At 42.5% G+C, this 15,104-nt stretch overlaps 1 long non-coding RNA gene across 4 annotated transcripts in view; it reads right to left on the reverse strand.

Moving 5' to 3' along the window:
- LOC125156129 (uncharacterized) overlaps positions 1-15,104 on the reverse strand; it is a 121,929-nt gene that overhangs the window by 23,590 nt on the left and 83,235 nt on the right. For all 4 annotated transcript variants that reach the window (XR_007148484.1, XR_007148483.1, XR_007148486.1 and 1 more), the window contains one exon: positions 3,344-3,497. This is a non-coding gene — a long non-coding RNA (uncharacterized LOC125156129). The remainder of the gene's footprint in view (positions 1-3,343; positions 3,498-15,104) is intronic.

Consider the following 15,104-nt stretch of genomic DNA (forward strand, 5'->3'; position numbering starts at 1 on the left):
CTGGCATATGAGGTAAGGACCATGAAGTCCCCATTCTCAGGAACCCACACTAGTAGAAGAGGTGACTACTGTCTAGTGAGCAGCACTGTGATGAATCAGGTGGAACAGGAGGGGGAAACACCTGGTAGGGAGTCTGGATCTGCTCAGAAGGATCACAGGGGTTCACAGGGGAGAGGCTTCAGCGGCATCTTGAAGAGAAAGCCAGGGGCCCACAGGTAGACAAGGAGAGCAAGTATGTTTCAGGTAAAGGAAACAAGAAGTACCAGGTCCTCTAGAGCAGAAACTGGCATGACATTTTAGGGAACTGAAAGTGGTTTGTTATGGCTGGGGAGCAGGGTGTGTGCATAAATTAGACCTGACCAGTGGCTCTCCAACTTTTTGACTGCAACCCAGAGTTAAGAAATACATTTTACATCACCACACAGCATGTGCAAAACGGAAACAAAATTTCATGAAACAATATCCTCATTAAATGTACTGTTTTTTTTTTCCTACTGAATTCTATTCTTTTTTTTTTTTTTTTTTTTTTTTTTTTAATGCCAGCTGTGATTCACTGCACTAATTTCACAAACCACTAATAGACACTATCTGCAAGTTGGGAAACTATGGACTATAGTGTCTAAAGACTCTGATTGTTGACTAAACAGCCTTTCCCTAATTTATATGACTGTGAATACTTTTTAAATTAGAATAGAATGACAAGAGTAAAGAAGCTTATTTGGAAATTCATTTGGCACCTACAGCATCTTAGACATTGTGCTATGTGCTAGAGGTACAGGGTCAAGGAAAAATAACATGGTCTCTACCCTCACAGAACCAAAATTTGGTCTCACAGATGAATTATGTGCTTCAATAACTTAAAAATGTGCATTTTAGTGTAACAGTAAAACATGCCTATTATAAAGAAAAATTCCAACTATGTAATAGTTGAAATAGTTAATCCCCTTTTCTTACAAGAAAAAAAAATCCTTAGGTGTGATATTGCCACTGTGACTATAAAATGTCATATTTTGAGATGTATAATGAAGTATTTTGGGGTGAAATGACATTTAATGTCTAGGATTCACTTTAAAATATCCTAGCCAAACCAAGAGGGAGATAGGAAACAAGACGGCAAAATAAGATGCTTATTGGAGTTAGGTGAAAGATTCATGGGGGATTTTTTTTGGGGGGGGTTATTTATTTATTTTGAGAGAGATAGAGTACAAGCAGGGGAGGGGCAGAGACAGAGAGAGAGAGAGAATCTCAAGCAGGCTGTCAGCGCAGAGCCTGAAGCGAGGGCTCAAAGCCACAAAAGTAAGATCATGACCTGAGCTGAAATCAAGAATCAGAGGCTTAACTGAGCCACTCAGGTGCCCATGGAGGATTATTATACTTGACTTTTGTGTATGGTGGGAAATTTTCACAATAGAGCCTATAAAAAAAGAAAAATATGACATGATGTAGAATGTGGTTTATAACTCAGGTTTGGTGTTTTTTTTTTTTTAAATTTTTTTTTTTCCCAACGTTTATTTATTTGTGGGACAGAGAGAGACAGAGCATGAACGGGGGAGGGGCAGAGAGAGAGGGAGACACAGAATCGGAAACAGGCTCCAGGCTCTGAGCCATCAGCCCAGAGCCTGACGCGGGGCTCGAACCCACGGACCGCGAGATCGTGACCTGGCTGAAGTCGGACGCTTAACCGACTGCGCCACCCAGGCGCCCCTCAGGTTTGGTGTTTTATACTAAATGCTAATATGTGTTCATTTTTCTTTTTATTTAGATATAAGTAAATTTTTCAGTAAATATAAGTAAATGCACCAAAGGGATGATGGAGTCCCAACAAACCATTCAAAGCACTAAGCTTTTCCTTCACAAAGTGCCCAAGAAGCTTCTTCTAAAGAGCAAGCTTGTGTCTACAGAGCACAAAGTAAAGCAAAATCATATAATCATCTGATGACAGGGAGTAGGGTGCACAATTCAGATAATTCAGTCTTTCCATGTATATTCTGACCTGAATTGTTCAGTTTGGCTGTTTCAAAACTTACAGTGCTTTAATAATTGTACATTCTTGGGGTGCCTGGGTGACTCAGTTAAGCGTCAGGCTCTTGATTTTGATCTCAGGGTTCGTGAGTTTAAGCCCCACATCAGGTTCTGCGCTGACAGTGCAGAGACTGCTTGGGATTCTCTCTCCCCTGTCTCTCTCTCCCTGCCCTGTTTGCTCTCTCTCTCAAAATAGATAAATAAACTTAAAAATTTTTTTTAAAAAGAAAAAAAATCCTCTGACCTTTTTGTGCATAAAGTTTCTGTATTTATTTCACTAGGGTAGAAGGACTAAATTTCCGGTTGGTTGAATCTCTGACCCATTGGGAACGGTTTTGGGGGAGTGTGACTTAGTTTCCCAGAGTTTGGTCACCCTTCTATGATGGTTAATTTTATCAACTTGATTTGGCTAAGGGAGACCCAGACAGCTGGTAAAACATTATTTCTGAGTGTGCCTGTGAGGGTGTCTCTGGAAGAGATTAGCATTTGAATCAGTAGACTGAGTAAAGAAGGTCACCCTTGCCAATGAGGTGGGGATCCTCCAGTCTACACTGAGGGTGTAGAGGAATAAGAATGGAATAAGGCAGAGAAAGAATAAATTTGCTCTCTCAACTTGAGCTGAGACATTTCTCTTTTCCTGCCCCTCAGATACTGGTGCTCCTGGTTGTTGGATTTCTGCCTCACCCGGGACCAACACCATCATTCCCCCCATCCCCAGCCCCCATTCTCAGGCCTTTGGACTCAGACAGAACTATGTTGCCAGCTTTCCTGGCTCTCCAGCTTGCAGATCAGGCTCCATAATCACAGGAGCCAATTCCTAGGATAAATCTCCTCCTAATATCCTACTGCACAAGGCATTCCTGGTTCCGTTTCTCTGGAGAACTCTTGACTAATACGCCTATCTTGAACAATAGGTCCAATCAAATTTCTGATCAAATGCAGAAAAGTTGAGGCCCTGAGCCTCTGGTGCTTCACCCTGGTAATGCCACTTTGTGATGACACCCTGCTGAGCAGCCAGCCGGCTGGTCTCTCCAGATCGTAACTGCAACAAGGAGAGCTTTCAGGTGACTGAGGACACCGAACAATGCTCTTACTGCTGAGGTGACATAATCACTTTGGGCATATTTGTCAGATGCCTTTTGCCTGATTCTCCCAAGGCTATCCAGAGATTAGACTAAGATTCCAAGATTCTGGCATAGACTTCTGCTTCAATTTGGCTGTCCAGATGGACTCTTAAACCTCTGAAGGAGCTGAAGAGAAAACTGTGAGGAAGTTGGATATGATCACACCTGAGGGAGAAGGTTTGATTTAAGTTGCTCACCATTCATCCAACAGATATTCCCTTCCCAGAGTGTCTGCAGATTGAAAGCTTCAGGGTGGTGGTGCATGGGGGCCACAGAGTTGAATGAAGTTCCGCCACCATATTTAAGATAGAGCCGGAATAGTTGGAACAATGTAAGCTTCATCAGTGTTCTCTGGAGAAGCAGGGCATTAAATTAAATTAATCAATTAAGTTATTTAATTTTTTTTTTTTAATTTTTTTTTCAATGTTTATTTATTTTTAGGACAGAGAGAGACAGAGCATGAACGGGGGAGGGGTAGAGAGAGAGGGAGACACAGAATCGGAAACAGGCTCCAGGCTCCGAGCCATCAGCCCAGAGCCTGACGCGGGGCTCGAACTCACGGACCGCGAGATCGTGACCTGGCTGAAGTCGGACGCTTAACCGACTGCGCCACCCAGGCGCCCCTATTTAATTTTTTTAAATATAATTTATTGTCAAATTGGCTTACATACAACACCCAGTGCTCATCCCAACAAGTGCCCTCTCAATGCCCATCACCCATTTTCCCCTCTCCCCCACTCCCCCATCCACCCTCAGTTTGTTCTCTGTATTTATGAGTCTCTTGTGGTTTGCCTTCCTCCCTCTCTGTTTGTAACTATGTTTTCCCCTTCCCTTCCCCCATGGTCTTCTGTTAAGTTTCTCAAGATCTACATATGAGTGAAAACATGATATGTGTCCTTTTCTGACTGACTTATTTCACTCAGCATAATACCTTTCAGTTCCATCCATTTTGCTGCAAATGGCATGATTTCATTCTTTCTCATTGCCAAGTAGTATTCCATTGTATATATAAACCTCATCTTTATCCATTCATCAATTGATGGACATTTAGGCTCTTTCCATAATTTGGTTATTGTTGAAAGTGTTGCTATAAATATTGGGGTACATGTGCCCCTGTGAATCAGCACTCCTGTATCCCTTGGGTAAACTCCTCGTAGTGCTATTGTTATTATTATAGGGTAGTTCTATTTTTAATCTTTTGAGGAACCTCCACACTGTTTTCCAGAGCAGCTGCACCAGTTTGCATTCCCACCATCAGTGCAAGAGGGTTCCTGTTTCTCCACATCCTCGCCAGCATGTGTTGTTTCCTGAGTTGTTAATTTTAGCCACTCTGACTGGTGTGAGGTGGCATCTCCGTGTGGCTTTGATTTGTATTTTGAAGCAGGGCATTTTATAGCAATTGTGTTTATCTAGGGTTACACGTATACGGGGAATCAGATTAACTTACTTGTATTTAATTGGAAAGAAATTTGGAGACAGTGAAAAGAGGATTTACTGACTCCTATGGTTGCTAATGTATATTTGTGGAAATGCCGTGTTTGACTTTATTTGTGAGTGGTTTTATATTTCCAGTATATTTGGTTCCTGATCTACTTATAAAATGTTTCTGAGCCTGTTCTGCATTCTTCTAACACTTCCTGATAAAAATATCTTTTGCTCTCAGTCTAGAGCTTTGTTTCTCCGGAAGGATATATGTTACTTTCTTTCTTCTCTATTCATTTTCTATTCAGGCCAAGGCAATTCCCATTATTTGTTGAACATGTGCTGCGAGCGCCTCAGAGCAGAAACTGAGTCTCACTGTCTTTCTTTTTCCCCTCTGTGCACATGGGAGAGCAATGAAGAAGAGTTAACTTTTATTGAGCACTTACTACACAGACTTAAGCCCTGCATCCAGTGTATTTATTATCTGGTAGGGAGAGATGGCCAAGAATGCAAACAGCCAAAATAAGAAGCAAAGTCTGTAACAGGCCACTAGGAGTCACAGTTAGAGTTCTGAGAAGGATCCTATTTGGTCTGAAGGTTTAGTAAAATTTTTATAGATGGATATGAAATTGAATTGGGCCTGGAATGATTGTTAGGATTTCAATGTTTCTTTCACATTATTGGTCACCCTTTATGCAAGGTGCTGGGATTCAAAGTCTATGTCTAGCTGAGGACTCATTGAGACTCTTTTGGGAGCAAGTAAACAAAACCAGCTCATGCAGGCTTAAGCAAAAAAGGCACTTGAATGGCTGGTACAATTGTGAGTTCCAGGAAAGAAGGTGACATCAGGTGGCATCAGTCAAATAATGTGATCCCTGCCTGGGTTTCCGTCCCCCCCAGCCCCCCATTTCAATTGGCTTCCTTTATGTGGAAGTGGTTAGAAGTCAAGGTGTGGAAACTGGCCACAGACAACTTCTGGATGACCATCATCTCAGCTAGTAGACCTAAGAGAGAGAGATCTTTTCACTTTCCACGTATATGATCCTGAGAAAAGATGCTGATTGGCCTGGTTTGGGTCATGTGCCCACAACTATAGCCTGATGGTCCTGGAGCCGCACTGGGAGTCATGCCAGATCCAGATGAGTGAAGAAAGGGCTTATCTAACTGCACGGTGGATCTGTTGCCAAAAAAAGAGAGGGGCCATGGTAGAAGGGATGTTGGGCAGATGAGTACAGCAGATACCCTTGACAAATGTAAACAAAAAAGTTAGAATAAAATGTGGCAAGGGCTGTAATAGACATGTGCATTAAGTACCATAAGAATGCTGCTAAAGGAGTGTGATTTATGTCATGGAAGAGGACATTCCTGAGGGAGTAAAATACATAAGCAGTGGACAGAGGTAAGAAAGCAATGGAGAACTTATAGTCCAATTTGGTTCACTATTGGGTAGGTCTACCAAGAGGAACAGAAGGGACAGAAGATGATGGGGAAGGTTTTGGGAATATGTCTGAAGTGGGACACATTTGGACCCCACTGGGGAAGGCTTTTAATGCGAGCTCAGTCTTTACTTAAGTTGGTGGATTCAAAGGGAGGAACGTGATTGAAATTGTACTTCAGGGGCGCCTGGGTGGCGCAGTCGGTTAGGCGTCCGACTTCAGCCAGGTCACGATCTCGCGGTCCGTGAGTTCGAGCCCCGCGTCAGGCTCTGGGCTGATGGCTCAGAGCCTGGAGCCTGTTTCCGATTCTGTGTCTCCCTCTCTCTCTGCCCCTCCCCCGTTCATGCTCTGTCTCTCTCTGTCCCCAAAATAAATAAACGTTGAAAAAAAAAATTTTTAAAAAGAAATTGTACTTCAAAAATGCTCCCCTGATAAGTGTGGGTGGCATACAGTAATGCTCTCCACTTCCTAACCCCTCACACCCTGCTGGCCACTCCTCCCCCACCTTCAGAGCCCTGGGCCCCCTGGTAACTTCCCATGGCTTCTGCCTCTTCAGCCTTCAACTCTCCTGCACCTTCAATTTTGTACCATCTGGGGAAACCCTAACTCAGAGCAGGCCCCTCCTTCCATGCTCTCTCCAAATCTGACTCTGGTAGCTGAGCAGTGCTGGAGAAAGTCACCTATCACTGCAAGACAACCCACCTTCACTCCTCATTCCCTTTCCCACATGCTGACTTCAAACCTTCTCCACTCTTTTCAACTTCTCTCCTTCAGTCTCACCCCCCTGCTGCCCCCAGCTGGTGGATCTCACCTTCTACTTCACAAGAGAACTGAATCCCCAATCGCCCTCATCTCTCCTTCTCTTCCTTTTGCTTTTTAGGGGCAGTTCCTCTTCCTGTCTCAGCCCAGACACTGAACCCATGCTTTGGACTCTGCTGCTCTGCCTCAAGCAAGTTGCCCTTAGACGATCCCTTCATTCTTCTGTGATCAGTATCTTCCCCATCAACATCAAAAATATTCAATTCTCTCATCTTATCAAACTTCTTGACGGACTTAGCTACAACCACCCACATTTCCTCCTCTTTTACTTACTCTTCAACCCACCCTGTCTGATTTCTACTACCATATTTCCATTGATCAGTTCTTGCTAAGGGGATCAGTTCACTTATTCACCTTTAACATTCTTAATTAACTACTTTCTCCTTTGATAAACTTTCTTTTCCTTGACTCCATGAGGCCACACTCTCTTGCTATCTTCCAAACTCTCTAGTCATTATTATTTTTTTGTGGTAAAACATACATAACATAAAACTTGTGTTTTTAACCATTTTTAAATATACAATTCCGTGTCATTAACAACATTCACCATGTTGTGCAACCATCACCACTATCTCTTTCCAAAACTTTATCACCCTGAACAGAAACTCTGTTCCCATTAATACATAGCTTCCCATCTCTCCCTTCCCCAAACCCTGCTAGCTCCTATGAACTCGTCTATTTTAGATACCTCATGTAGGGGCGCCTGGGTGGCTCAGTCGGTTAAGTGGCTGACTTCGGCTCAGGTCATGATCTCGCGGTCCATGAGTTTGAGCCCCACGTCGGGCTCTGTGCTGACAGCTCAGAGCCTGGAGCCTGTTTCAGATTCTGTGTCTCCCTCTCTCTGACCCTCCCCTGTTCATGCTCTGTCTCTCCCTGTCTCAAAAATAAATAAAACGTTAAAAAAAAATTAAAAGAAAATAGATACCTCATGTAAGTGGAATCATATAATTTGTCCTTTTGTGTTTGGCTTATTTCACCTATAATGTTTCCAAGACTCATCCATTTTTAGCACGTAAGAACTTTCTTTCTTTTTATGACTGAATAACATTCCACTGTATAGGTATACTACATCTGTTGATATACCTTTTGGCTTTTGTGAATAATGTTACAATGAACATTGGCATACAAGTATCTGTTTGAGTCCTTGTTTTCAATTAATTTGGACATATGCCTAAGAGTGAAATTGCTGGGTCATATGGTAATTATATGTTTAGCTTTTTGAGGAAACCCCATACTGTATTCCACAGTGGCTATGCCATTTTCTGATCCCACCAGCAATATATGAGGGGTCCAATTTCTCCACATCCTCACCAACACATTATTTTACATTCTATAAATTATGGTCGTTATATTAGTTTGCTCAGTCTGCCATAACAGAATGCCACATATAGGTGCCTTAAACAACATACATTTCTTTTCTCACAGTTCTCAAGGCTAGAGGTCCAAGATCAAGATGCCAGTAGGGTTGGTTTCTGATTAAGTCTCTCTTCCTGGCTTGCAGACAGCAACTTCTCACTGTGTCCTCACATGGCTTTTTTTCTGTGCATATGCAAGTAGAGAGAAGGTGTCTCTTTCTCTTCTTATAAGGACATCACTGCTATTGGATTAGGGCCTCACTCTTAGTACTTCATTTAACTTGAATTACCTCCTTACAGGCCCCATCTCCAAATACTGTAACATTGGGGGTTAGGGCTCCAACATACAATTTGGGTGGGGAAACACAAATCAGTCCCTAACAGTCATCCTAATAGGTGTGAGGTAATATTTCATTGTGGTTTCTCTAGACATTTTTTTAAATCTCCTTTGATGATTCAACTTCTTTGATGAATCTCGTTTTAATGTTGTAGATGTCAAGACTTGTCAAGACTTGTCCAGAAGCCCTCTCCTCTTCTCATCCCATACTCTCTCTCTAGGCCATTTTTTTTTAATTTTTTTTTTCAATGTTTATTTATTTTTGGGACAGAGAGACAGAGCATGAACAGGGGAGGGGCAGAGAGAGAGGGAGACACAGAATCGGAAACAGGCTCCAGGCTCTGAGCCATCAGCCCAGAGCCTGACGCGGGGCTCGAACTCCCGGACCGCGAGATCGTGACCTGGCTGAAGTCGGACGCTTAACCGACTGCGCCACCCAGGCGCCCCTCTCTAGGCCATTTTGTTTTCCCTTATGATTTCAGTTACATGCCAATGAGTCCTAATTTTAAAATGGAGGGGCGCCTGTGTGGCTCAGTGGGTTGAGCATCTGACTCAATTTTGGCTCAAGTCATGATCCCAGGGTCTTGGGATTGAGCCCCTACATTCATTTCTACACTGAGCACGGAGCCTGCTTGAGATTCTCATTCTCTCTCTCTCTCTCTCTCTCTGCCCCTCCCCGCCACTGGTGTGGTTAAAAAGAAGTTAACCACAGAAGTTAAAAAGAAGAAGAAGAAGAAGAAGAAGAAGAAGAAGAAGAAGAAGAAGAACTCTCTTCTGAATTCCAGACTTCTATTATCAACGCTATTCAATATTGGGATGCTTTATGTGTTGTCTATGTGTAAATAAACTTTTGTAGTGCTTACTATGTGCCAGGCACCATTTTAAGTGCTTTAGGTTCAGCTCATTTTCTCCTCATGACAACCGTATGAGAAAGGTCATATTATTCCTAGTTACAGGTGAGGGGGCTGTGGCTAACAGATTTACATTAATGTGAGTGTGCTCCCGTAGCTGGTAAGGAGCACAGCCTAGCTTCAAACCCAGGCAGATGGCTTCATAGTCCATGCTTAACTACCTTGTGATGCTGTTTCTCAGATAGCCCCTTAAACTCAGCTTGTCCAGGGTCAAAGTTCTGATTTTCCTTCCTGTATTAGTTTCCTAGAGCTACAATCACAAAGTACCACCAACTGGGTGGCTTAAAAAAACAGATATTTGTTGTCTCCCAGTTTTGCAGGCTACAAGTCTGAGGTCTAGGTGTTGGCAGGGCTGGCTCCTGCTGAGGGCAATGAGGAATATTCTGTGTCATGCCTCTCTCCTGGCCTCTGGTAGCACAGGTATGCCTTGAACTATAGATGGTGTTCTCCCTGTGTCTCACATGGTCTTCTCTCTGTGCTTGTCTCTTTCCAAAATCCACCCCACCCCCCACCTTTCAAAAGGTTATTTGAGAGAGAGAGAGAAAGAGAGCAGGGGAGGAACAGGAAGAGAGGGAGACAGAGACAATCCCAAGCAGGCTCTGTGCTCTGTGTAGAGCCTGAAATGGGGCTTGGTCTCAAGACCATGAGATTGTGACCTGAGCCAAAATCAAGAGTTGGACGCTTAACTGACTGAGCCACCTAGGCGCTCCCCAAATTCTCCTTTTAGTAAGGACAGCAGTCATTTTGGATTAGGACCCACACTAATGTTAACTTGGTTACCTCTGTAAAGACCCTATTTCCAAATAAGGTCACATGCTGAGATACTGGCAGTTAAGATTTTAACATACCTTTTCTGAGAGGACACAGTTCAACCGATAACAATCCCCAAACCTGGCCTACCATGTTTTCCTAGCTCAGTGAATACCTTAATCATTTGTTCAAGTCAGAAACCTAGGAGTCATCCTGGCACTTCACTCTCCTTCCCCCACAGCCCCACCATGTCCAATGCACTGCCAAGTTCCATTATGGCTCCTAAGTCACTCTTCATATCTTCACTGCCCTCCATCTCCATTGCCACCATGATAGGTCGTGCTCTCATTCTCTCTCACCTGGACTTCCACAATAGCCTAGAAGTGGTTTCTACCCACCCTCCAATTCAATCTCTATGTTGTAGCCAGAGTGATCTTCCAAACCAGTTCTGGCATCTGACTGTATCCACCCATCCTCATTCCCTTCCTGAATTAAAATGCTTTGTTGGCTTCCCACTTGCTGTTAGGATATAAACCAAAATCCTTAACCTGGCCCATGAAGCCTCCCATGATCTGCCCTGGCTGCCCTCCCTCGCTCCACGCAGGCCACAATTCCCCTTCCTGTGCTTCTCTTTGCTTCTGGAGGAGCCTGGCTCCCTCCCACCACTGGCACTTTACCCTTCCATCTTCTGTGCTTAAATGCTCTCTCCAGCCATTTCTCTCCTCTTTCTAATCTCCTTGATCTCTCAGCTCCTGTCCTTTTCTCTGGGAAAACTTCCCTGGCTCTCAAAGTTGGTTCAATTTCCTTTATTATACTCTCTTATTGACCTGTGTTCCTTTTCTTCACTGCTTTTCCTTCTGTTTGAATTAGGCTCATTCTCAGTGGCCTTCACCAAACTGTCAGCTCCACGAAGAAAAGACCTGTTCTGTTCACTACTGTAGGCACTGCGCCTGTCGTGGACTACACACATTCAGTACGTATTTGCTGAGCAAATGAATAGATAGAGAGTTGCTTATTCTTCATTTGCCCTTACCCAATCCATTCCCTACTTCTCTGTACAGGGAGGCTGACCCTTGCAGATTGCAGATCTGATTCTGTTTGGCCGTCTGGCTTCTGAGTTGGAGCAGAGCATGGCTCCAATAGATCACAATGGCAGAAGAAGAGAGACATTTCCCAGCTGCTTCCTTCCATGGTTGTAGCTCCTAAGGGGCAGGCAGCTCTGGAATATTTTGGCCCTAGACATGGTTGTAGTTTCCCACTGCTACTAGTTTCTGGATGTCTCTCTATTGCTTAAAAGAATTCTTTACCTTGCCCACAACTCTGTGAGTAGATCTCCCGTGACCTGGCTAATAACATAGAAAGACCAGTTAAAAGACTACTGTCCAGGCAGTGAGGGCCCGTACCAGATACTCAGAAGAGAAATATGGGGAGAGGTATATGATAAATGAATCCTATACAGTTTAGTAACTGATTCCATGTATGAACTGCATGCTCTCTGGGGCCAGGAATTGTATTTCATTCATTCTTTAACCCCAATGCCTAGCTCTTAGTACATGCTCAATAAATAGTGGTGGAATGATTGTTTGGAAGGGTCAACAAAGGTTTAAGCCTGTGTGATTTCCCTTAAAGAAAGGGGAAATCAAGTCAACTTACAAGCAGTAAACTAACAGTAAGAATGACACAGAAAGATACTGTAGAAATAGAATCATTTTTAGGGTCAGATGGATCTAAAGCCCAATTTTCCCACCCAACCTCGGGCAAATGACTTGACATCTCTTTTTGAGGTCAGTTTCCTACTTTGTAAAATGGGAGTAAAACTCTCCAACTCATAGAGCTGCTATGAGGAATACTTGAGATTATACATTCAGAGCATACACCCACCCTGAGTGAGACCCTCACCAAGCTAGACATCTTGAGGTGTGACACAGAGACCCAAAGACATCAGGGACATTCAGAGGGTTTCTCTTGAAGTATATTTCAGGTCACCATGAAACAAACCATTAGTTGTGGCTGTTATGCTCCTTCCTGGAATACCACTGCAGATTAAAAAATCTTCCTCAACCTGCCCGCTGTGGAATCCTAGAAAGTTACAGCTTGTGCCATTGTTCCTCAGTAGCTTGCATTTTAGCTCTTAGAACTCTGGGCTCTTCAGAGTGGGGCTGACGCTATGAGCCTTCCTCCTTTTATTGTGCTTTTACCTTAGGTACTTGTGTTAACACCAGTGGGAATACATTAACTCTGTAGCAGAGATGGAATTCAGACTCAAACCTTCCTTTCACCTTTGGTGCCCTTTATATCTTTTTCTCCTCTATTCTTCTCTGAATTCCCTTGGTCAAACCAATGCTATGGGTCTCAAAGATATAATTTCCCAACTGGACAGCTGCCTTCATATTTTAGTCTGTTAAGAGGTCTCAAAATGGTTGTTTCTATTACTCTGTACTGAATTTGCTGAAAGAACCATAAATGCTTCCCCAGGAGACAATGCAGTTATGGGGATTGGGCAAACAAGAAGTTCCCTTTCAGAATATTTGTAATTCAGATAATGACCTCTGTTGACCTGCTGCCCAGGATTAACCTTCCCTTCTAAGTCATGACAGTTGACTTTCTTATCATTCTAGTTGTCACTCCTTTCTCCTTTAAGACATCTCTGTAAGACCTGTCTTTCAAAGCACCTCTATCTGTCAAGTTTTATTTCAGCATTCCAAGCCTCAGGTGTCCAAGAACACTGGTTCATCATGCAGGCTACTCTGGTTGAATATTCATAGCTTCACACACGTGCTATTTCTATAAGTTTACCAAAGCAAGTTAGTGACTTCATGCAGAGAAAGTATGCTTTAAGGTGCAGATATTATGTATCTGAAATATGTATTAACATGTGGAAATAGTAAGATTGAAATACCCCTTAAAATTCACAAAATCCAATATAGAGGCAAAAAAAAAAAAAAACCCAACAAAAAAATGTTGCAATGGGTTTTCATTTGAAGCATACCATTCATTCTTTCCTGTAACCTCCTTTTCTGGATTTCTTAGTCTATAGTTTCTTAGGTTTATATGCAAATACTCTTGTTTAAAAAAAAAAAAAAGAAAATACTCTTGCTACCTCATGGAAATATTTGCATTCTAACCAAATAATTTCAGAACTTTTCAAAGGCTGAAGATCCGTTGCCTCCATTATTTTTGAAGTTCCTAGTATAGTACATTTTTTTAAATGAGGTTTGAGGGGCGCCTGGGAAAAAAGAAAAAAAAAATAAATGGGGTTTGAAAATTACTGTGTTTTGAATGTTTACATTTTTAATAATCAATGCCTTTAATACCAAAAAAAATTACAATACAAAACAGTTGTGCTAGTCAGAAGAAAATTTAAAGATTTAATTTTTAGAAGCGACTTTTAAAAGTTTGTTTGTTTATTTATTTATTTTTGAGAGAGAGAGAGCAAGCACATGAGGGGCTAAGAGAGTAGAGAGAGAGAATCCCAAGCAGGGTCCAGGCCAATTCAGGGCTTGATCTCATGAACCATGAGATCATGACCTGAGCTGAAATCAAGAATCAGATGCTTAACTGACTGAGACACGCAGGCACCCCAAGATTTACTTTTTAAAATCTATAGTATACTAAAGGTGATATAGTTTAGTCAGGGATCTCAATTTTAAATTTGGATGAGGCTGTCTTATTTCAATCCCATCAGCATATTTTTGTGTAATCTCTTTTGGAGGTAATGTCAAAAGCCTAAATGCAAGCCCCTTTATAAATGTAAGGACTGGGCCAGATAGCTTTCCAGCTCTGTGCCCGCTTCTTCTCCTCTTCCCTTCCCTCACCATAAACTGAGAATATTTAATCAATAATGGGGAAAGTACATTATTATTTAGTAATACATAGCGAATTAAAGATGATGATCATCAGGTCTTATCCATTACCAGTTGTGTAAAGAAAAACCTTGAATAATCCTAGCTTGGGAAGTGTAACAAAGGGCAAATTCTAAGACCAGTTTCTCCCCCAGATGCTGAAGCCTAGGCTTTTCTTTCTTTCTTTCTTTCTTTCTTTCTTTCTTTCTTTCTTTCTTTTATTGAGAGAGAGGGGGAGCAAGTGAGTGAGGGAGGTGGGGTGGGGGAGGTGGGTAGAGAGAGAGAATCCCACAAAGGGCAGAGAGAGAGAGGGAGAGAGAAGTGGGGCTCACCCGAAGCAGGGCGCATGTTCACCCGATGCGGGCCTTGAACTCACAAACTGTGAGATCAGGACTTGAGCCAAAGTCAGATGCTTAACTGGGTGAGCCACCCAGGTACCCAAAGCTTAGGCTTTTCTTAGCTAACTTTTATAGTATTGGTTTGATAAATCTTGTTTAGATCACAAGCTCCTTACGAGGAACTCTATTTATCCTGAGCTGTTACTAAAAACAGTAATTAATGTTATTGGGTAGTTCCCATTTAAACTGCTCAAGATTTTTTTTAAAGTTTATTTTTATTTATTTTGCGAGAGAGAAAGAGAGGAGTCACACGTGCAAGAGAGCTGGAGGGAGGCAGAGAGAGAATCCCAAGCAGGCTCTGCACTGTCAGCCCAGAGCCTGACTCAGGGCTCCATCTCATGAACTGGGAGATCATGACCTGAGCCGAGATCAAGAGTTGGCCACTTAACTGACTGAGCCACCCAGGCACCACTCAACTGTTTAAGATTTAAACAATTGTCCATTTATGATATGGGCTACACTAACACTTACACATACATATTATAAATGTGGAAATATTCTGAACTCTGTGCTTGTGAATACAGATGCCATCACTGTTAGCCAACATATAATACATACATACAAGGACACATAAGTAAATACTGTTCACTCAAATGACTGCCTTTGATTTGGAAATGCTCTGTCTCAATTTTAGTAGCATAGGAAAGACACTCAACCATCTGTGTGTAATTTGTAGCTGAAATGACCC

The sequence above is a fragment of the Prionailurus viverrinus genome, chromosome F2 (assembly GCF_022837055.1).
Source record: "Prionailurus viverrinus isolate Anna chromosome F2, UM_Priviv_1.0, whole genome shotgun sequence".
Taxonomy (NCBI): domain Eukaryota; kingdom Metazoa; phylum Chordata; class Mammalia; order Carnivora; family Felidae; genus Prionailurus; species Prionailurus viverrinus.